This window comes from Pyrus communis, chromosome 10 (assembly GCF_041283825.1).
Source record: "Pyrus communis isolate YQ-2024b chromosome 10, ASM4128382v1, whole genome shotgun sequence".
Classification (NCBI taxonomy): Eukaryota; Viridiplantae; Streptophyta; class Magnoliopsida; order Rosales; family Rosaceae; genus Pyrus; species Pyrus communis.
The window spans coordinates 30,300,503-30,307,874 of NC_142574.1; positions in this window are offsets into that span (position 1 = coordinate 30,300,503).

Consider the following 7,372-nt stretch of genomic DNA (forward strand, 5'->3'; position numbering starts at 1 on the left):
GCCTAGTTATTAGACCACCTCATTACATGTGGATGTAGAAACAATGATAAAATAAATTATTTCACTGTTTGGCTATGTGACATTTGAGAATGGATGATGTGACTGAATTCTTATTTAAGTTTGGTGTTTTACATGGCTAGATTTTGAAATTTATCTTCTTGGAGTCAAGATGAAGCATGATTTCGACTTTTTGCCAACCGCATTGTATTTGAGGTATTTTGTCAAACATTTTGTATGCGTTGCATATTTACAGTCATGTTCATGAATATAGGTTGCATTTTTTTGAGTACTTCTATACGAGTATAAAATTTAAAACACACCTAATATTTTAAACATTTTTTTTGGGTTTTTCTTTCTAGCATATACCTACTTATACTATGCATAAATAATTAATTGTCCACATTATATTAGCTAGGCATACGTATCTTTCTTTTCTTAAAAAATGATCAACTGGTGGTTTCGTTACGATAATCTATCATTTTGAAGGTTGAAAAGACTCACAGAAGCATTTCAGCCTCCTCAACCATCGTGCTGCTACTAGAAATCAAATCTAGGATATACCGTGTGAAATATGGGTCTAAAATTCGTTATCAACTATTGAGCTACCTATTGGTGGTTGCAAGGCATAACCGCATAAGTATCTGCAGGTGGTTAATTAGGTCTTTCACTATAATATTAACGGCGCGACACGTTTAGGCCCAAATGTACAAATGATTATAATCCTTCCATAATTCAATTAAAATATCCTCCACGTAGTAGCTTTGTGTTTTGCCTTTTCATGTTCATGTACACCCCGCTATATTATATTTATTATTTTCGTCTGGTCCCCCTAATTATTTTACTATCGGGGCTCTCTCAAATTAAATTTATCTTCTTTATTAGTTGTCTATTAATTTATGGTAATACCATCTTATAGTTAATTAATCAAACCTTGATTCCCATCACACTTACAGTTGGCTACCATTTTTTTTAAATTTTTTAAAATGATTATTATTAAGAGAATGTGGAGAACCCAAAACTATTACAATAATTAGACAAATGAAATGTTTCGAACCTGGAACACATAAGTACAAATCTAACATCTAAAATTTATTAAGATATTGGACCACATGTAGAGTTGGCTACCTCAAACTCACAACAAAAGAACAACATGAGAATCAAATTTCACTGAATGCAGATACCTAACCGACATTGTTTAATAATTTAGTCGACATTGAGATCTTGTAATGATCTCCCAAACCCATAGTTTTTTGTATACCTTGATAGTTACTGTTTTCCTAAATATATAGGTTGGTGCTTTGTTTTGAGTCAAATTTGAACAGATTTATTCTACCTTCGATGATAGCAAGTTTGACCAGTTCAAAATGGGATGACAAAATCAAGGTTGTTGGGCTGGTACATAGACAACAACATTCAACCACTTCGTATAGGAAAAGATATATTTACTGACGGAGTCAGGAATTTTATGTGTGAGGGGGTCTTTTACATATATACGTAATTTTGAACTTACGTGAAAGATTTGAGTAATTTGCATAAAAAAATTAAATGACCCTGAATTTAATAGAGAGAACTAAAAACATTGCACAAACACAGAAACTCAAATATAAGGTAAAGAGTAAGCGCAATTTAAAAAAAAAAAAAAAAGTTAAAGCCAATGAAAAGTTGAAACAATAAGGAGGGGAAGTGAAGACTGCATTGCAGAGAGATGGAAAGAAAAATGCCTAGCTTGCAACAAAAAAACATTTGAATTTAGAACACACTTGAAATTTCAGGGTATTAGACTGATATGCAGCATCATTTATTATAGTGGCAAGAAGAAAAAAAAGGCAGGATGGGCTAAGGACCATTTTGGTCCCTTAATGGTTTCACCATTGGATATATGCACTAGAGTTGCATGAAGATGACGGCTCTCACATTGGATATGATCGCATTGGATTGAGTGAGACAAAAATACCGCGAGAGTTTCATATTTTTGCAATAAGGAGGGGAAGTGAAGACTGCATTGTAGAGAGATGGAAAGAAAAATGAGGCCTAGCTTGGAACAAAAAAACATTTGAATTTAGAACACACTTGAAATTTCAGGGTATTAGATTGATATGCAACATCAACTATTATAGTGGCAAGAAGAAAAAAAAGGTAGGATGGGCTAAGGACCATTCTAGTACCTTAGTGGTTTCACCATTGGATATATACACTAGAGTTGCATGAAGATGACGGCTCTCACATTGGATATGATCGCATTGGATTGAGTGAGACAAAAATACCGCGAGAGTTTCATATTATTGCAAGAGGTGTCACATTAATGATTGCTTAGTCGATACATGATACCTAAAATATGATTTGTTCTCAAACAAGTTACAATTTATTTATGAGTAAAATGTCGATTTTTCCCTGAACTTTTATTTAATTGTCGACAATTGGAAAATTGAGGACTTAAACTAATTTTTTTGGCCGATTTCCCCCTAATGTTAGTTTTCACTCATTCCATCAAAATTTTTGTTAAATAGAAGTACATGCACAACATGTGAGGGTAGTTCGGTCACTTTGTTCGTTAAAATAATTGAAAACCCTAGATTTTTAGAATGTCAAACTATGCAAATCTATGTGTTTCTATAGCTTTTGTGTTTGAAGGTTGAGCAAAGTGACACTTTTTTCCTCAAAGTAGAGGTACGTGGTGTGCATGTGATAAGTTTTAACATTAATTTGGATGGAATCTATGGAAAACTAACTGTAGGGGGGAAATTGGCCAAAAAAATTAGTTTAAGTTCTTGATTTTCCATTTAAAAAGTTTAGGGAATGTCGAAAGTTAAGTTAAAGTTCATGGAGAAAGTCGGCAATTTACTCTTTATTTATTATTTGAATCTTGATTATAATAATAAATTGAACACGCATATGGAAATGTCTGGATAAAAAGCTTGCTCTAAAAGGGATAAAAACAATATTAGAATATGACAGAAAGGGATTTTGGTAAGCTTGTATTGGAAATAATTATTATTGCTTTTACTTAGTAAATTAATAATTTGATCACATACTCTACACGTGTTCAACATGCTTTTGTGAACATGCATGTATGTCCCATATCGATCTGTATTGACTATAAAAAACATTCAGGTGTGGTGTTTATCTGAATCCTTTACTGTCATGATTAGGGTTTATGATTTGACCAGATTTGATGATTAGCTTAGGTAGCTAGATAAGATCGTTATCTTCTCTTCCAGCCTTGTTCAAATCAGATACGATGGTGTGGGAAAGATCTATTCCGATTTGGTATACAACTGGCTAGCAGCTTAATTAAGAGAGAAAATTAAGGATGGATTTGGTTTTCACTTAATTATATGTATGAGTTGTTACTGATACGGTATACTTGTATAAGTGACGTTATATCTGTATGCTGATTCTTTGTGGTTTTTGTTTGCCTACTTCTACATGCTCTTTGTTGGCTGTCCGTTTGGACTTCCTTGAATGAATGAATCGCCAACTGACCAAATAAAAAAAAACTATATTTTGAAACGTAATTAGTTACAATTTTATAACGTCGAAGTTTGATTAATTAAACGCAAAGCAAAACTTAGAAATATCCTAGATAATATACTTTGATCAAAGGATCAGCACTACAAACGATGAAGGTTCTAGCGAGAAGTACGTAGCACCGATTATGTATCTGCATCTTTGTTTTTTCTTTCCAGCAATATTTGACTCATTTGACAGAGAATTATCAGCATTAGTTATCAGCAACATGCATGATGGCTTGCCAATAAATTCCAGACACTGAGTTTACTTTTTATTTCTTCCTTTTACGTACGCCAGCAAAACCCTAGTGATGGAGGAGTTCGAAGTCATACGACAAATCATAGTTGCCGGATTCGGTGAAATGGTGTCCGAATCCCGTATCGGTACGTGTACCAGTACTTTTTGGATTCGGTGGTCAGTTCGGTGGTTCATCCAATAATCTCTAATAATTTTTAATCAGAATACAGAAAAGAAAAAACACCTGTAATTTTTGGGAAGAGAGGATGGAAACAACTAGAATTTTGGGAAGCTCTGTGCTTCTAGTTTTCATCAGGTAGAGGGCAGCCGAAGAGGGAGAGCAAGAGAGATAAAATGTTTAGTTTAATTGTAATTTTTAACTTTTTTGTTGTGTTAGTTGGGAGAAATTTTTAGTTGTGACGGGAATATGGTTGGTACATCACGTATTTTTATGTAAGTTGTGAAAAATTTTATTTTAAGTTACTAACATTTTAACACACATATCTCACGATTTATGTAGCGACACGTGATGTACTATCCTGTACGACGGTCACGCTGAAAAATCTCTCATTAATTAGTTGGGACTTGGGAGACCCATCTGGAGTGAGAAGTGAAGATAAGGATTGTCTGCCCTCCCACTTTCGGTGCCCTCCTGTTTCGTGTGGTCACGGTTAAGCTACGTCAACATTTTATATTACTATTTATTTTTGTCTTATTATCCCTATAAAAAAATAATATAAAATGTTGACGTGATTTAACCATGACCACATGCACAGGAGGGCACGGAAGGACACCGAAAGTGGGAGGGTAGACAATCCTTGTCCGAGACACCGAAAGTGGGAGGGCAGACAATCCTTGTACGAGACACCAAAAATGAGAGGGCAGACAATCCTTGTCTGAGAAGTAAAGAGTAGGAGGCCGATACCATATCCCAAGTTCCGTATTAATTTAACATTTATATTATTCTGATTAGACAATTAAGAGAATTAATTGTTTTTTATTTGTAAATAAATAGTTGCTTACAAAATAATCAATTTAAACAAAAACAATTGTTTACAATAACTATAAATATTATTGTACAATGTATATTATAAATATTTTTAATTTATATTTTTAACGAATTGAACTGAATATCGTACTGTTTATGTGTACTCTTTAACGAATGATACTTTAAGTTACCACCAAATTTCTTACCTGAACCGAATCACAAACTCGAACAGTATTCATATCTGGCAACCATGCGACAAATCAAAGCAATTTTGTGGTGCACGTATAAGCTATCCAGAAATTATGAGAAGATGATACGACCAGCTGAGCTGCATGTCATATGTCTCATACTCCACGTTGATAAATAGTTAAATTTCCCGACCAAAACCTAATATAAAGGCAATACTTCATTGTCTGCTTGTAATAATTTGCAGATCGATAGCATTGTCACACTCACTCTCACAGGTCTCTTCCTTTGTCTGTTTTTCAATTAAATTATCCTTATGTCGTGGCCAGTGCTGAGACAGTGAAACTCGACTTGCATTGGAGAACAGTCAAACGTATCAATTGTCTGCCTTACGAGAGCGGGATTCTAGAGGAGTGAGACTCAAAGTCGCTTGTTAGTTAGTGAACATCAAGATAAATATTGAGATAATATATTAAATGCATATCAGTGAAACTGAAACAGCTAGCTAGAGATAGTAGAAATGCTTGTGAAAATGCAGAATCAGGAACCTTGGGCAACGACAACACTACTCGTGGACGTAATGAGTGCCAATCCAATATCAATATTGTAAGTTTGTAACCAATCATATACTATCTTTAACTCCAAAATCCCCCCATCCCTCAGGAAAAAAGGAAGATTCAGAGTTTGTCTGCTGTCGCACATGTACTGTCCATTCTAAATTTATAAGTGTAACTGAGATAAAATGCACACATGCATGTAAATTAAGATTAAATATAGCATATGATCATGCTAATGTCCATAGCATATGCCATACTGCCACCCAACCCAATGTTGTAGGCACATCAATGATCCTTGACTCGTTCTCGGATATCTCTGCCTTTGATTTAGGTGACTATGAAATTTGGTATGTGTGGAACCTGGACTTGCACTCACAGCAAGTCGAACAATATGGAGATTGATGCAGCCTACGATATGTTGTGAAAATTCTTCAGGTATTGTCTCTCAAATCTTGATCTTCCTCCGGAGTTTAATTGTTATTCATATGGTACTTATCACGTCTGCTATTAAAGTTTTTGTGTGGTTCAACAAAACGTTGATATGGAATCTTGTCTAATTATTAAAAATGTTGATTACAAAGAATTTTTACATTTGAAGTTTCATGATTTAATGAGTTCATTGTAAACTTCTGGATATATTGATTTAATTGGGGTTGATGTCTTCTACTTCAGAATTTCCAAAGTTTTGGCTGATATTATAAATCGAATGAAGAAAGAGAATGTCAAGGTTGCAAGGTATGCTATTAAGGGTGCTTTTCATGCTTGAACAATTGCAAGGTATGCTATTAAGGGTGCTTTTCATGCTTCAACAATCAAATATGAAATGCTCCCAATATCTATTTGTTTGGACCAACATAGTTCAATTTTATCGCTCCAAATCAGATGATGATCCAAATTCGATGATGAATTCTCTCCAACCCGGCGAGAATGATGCAGGCCAAGGACTAAAGGCATTTATTACATAAAAGGGTAAATATTAGTTTACTACCCTTAAATTTCATGGTTTTCAACATTTAGTACATGAAGTTTTTTCGTCCCAAAGTCATACCTAAAGTGTTAATTGGACGCCACGTGTCATTAAGGGGTCTACGTGGAAATTAATAATTCAAAAAAAGTTTTCCCGCCCAAATTTAAAATATTAAAATAATTAATTTAAAAAAAACAAAAAAAACCCAGACCTTTCGTCTTCCTCACCCTCCATCCCTCCATCCCCTCCATGGCTCCACCCCTCCACCTCACCCAAGCTCTCCTCTCCTCTCTGGCCACGTCTCCTTTCTCCCGACACTCTCGAGCTCTCTTCCCCTCAGTTCCCTCTTTTCTCTCTTCTCTTTCTCACCTCTTACTCTCTCCCTTTCTGCTTCACTACACTGTGAGCACCACCATCCCCTTCCGCCATTTTTCACGGCGAACAACCTCGGCCACCTCAAATTATGAAAACCCAGATAAAACCCATGCTTGAACCCAAGCCGAGGTTTCTTTTCCCTCTCTATCTACACCTTCAATGTCTGCTCTAGGAAAATTAGGTGAGGAGCACAAAGTGTCGAGATGAGAGAGTGAAGAAACTGGGTAGCAGCCATGGTGTTGGCGTCGGCGAGGTCGTGTGGCCGGCCCTGGAGAGACAATAGAATCTGGAAATCAGAAGGGGAAACAACTGCGAGGTTGTAGGCGGCGATCAGGAAACTAGCCTGGACCTGGCGCTCGAGCGGCTGGCCGGAGAGAGGCGAAGAGGGGTCACGAAGAAGGCTGAGGGCATAGCAGACCCAAGGGGAGTGGGAGGAGGAGAGAGCGGTGGAGAGGCAATTGGGGCCGCAGAAGACATGGTGTGAACACAGTGGACATACTTGGGGTTGGGGTTTTTGTAAGGTTTTGAATTGGCAGTAAGGTTGGGTAGAAT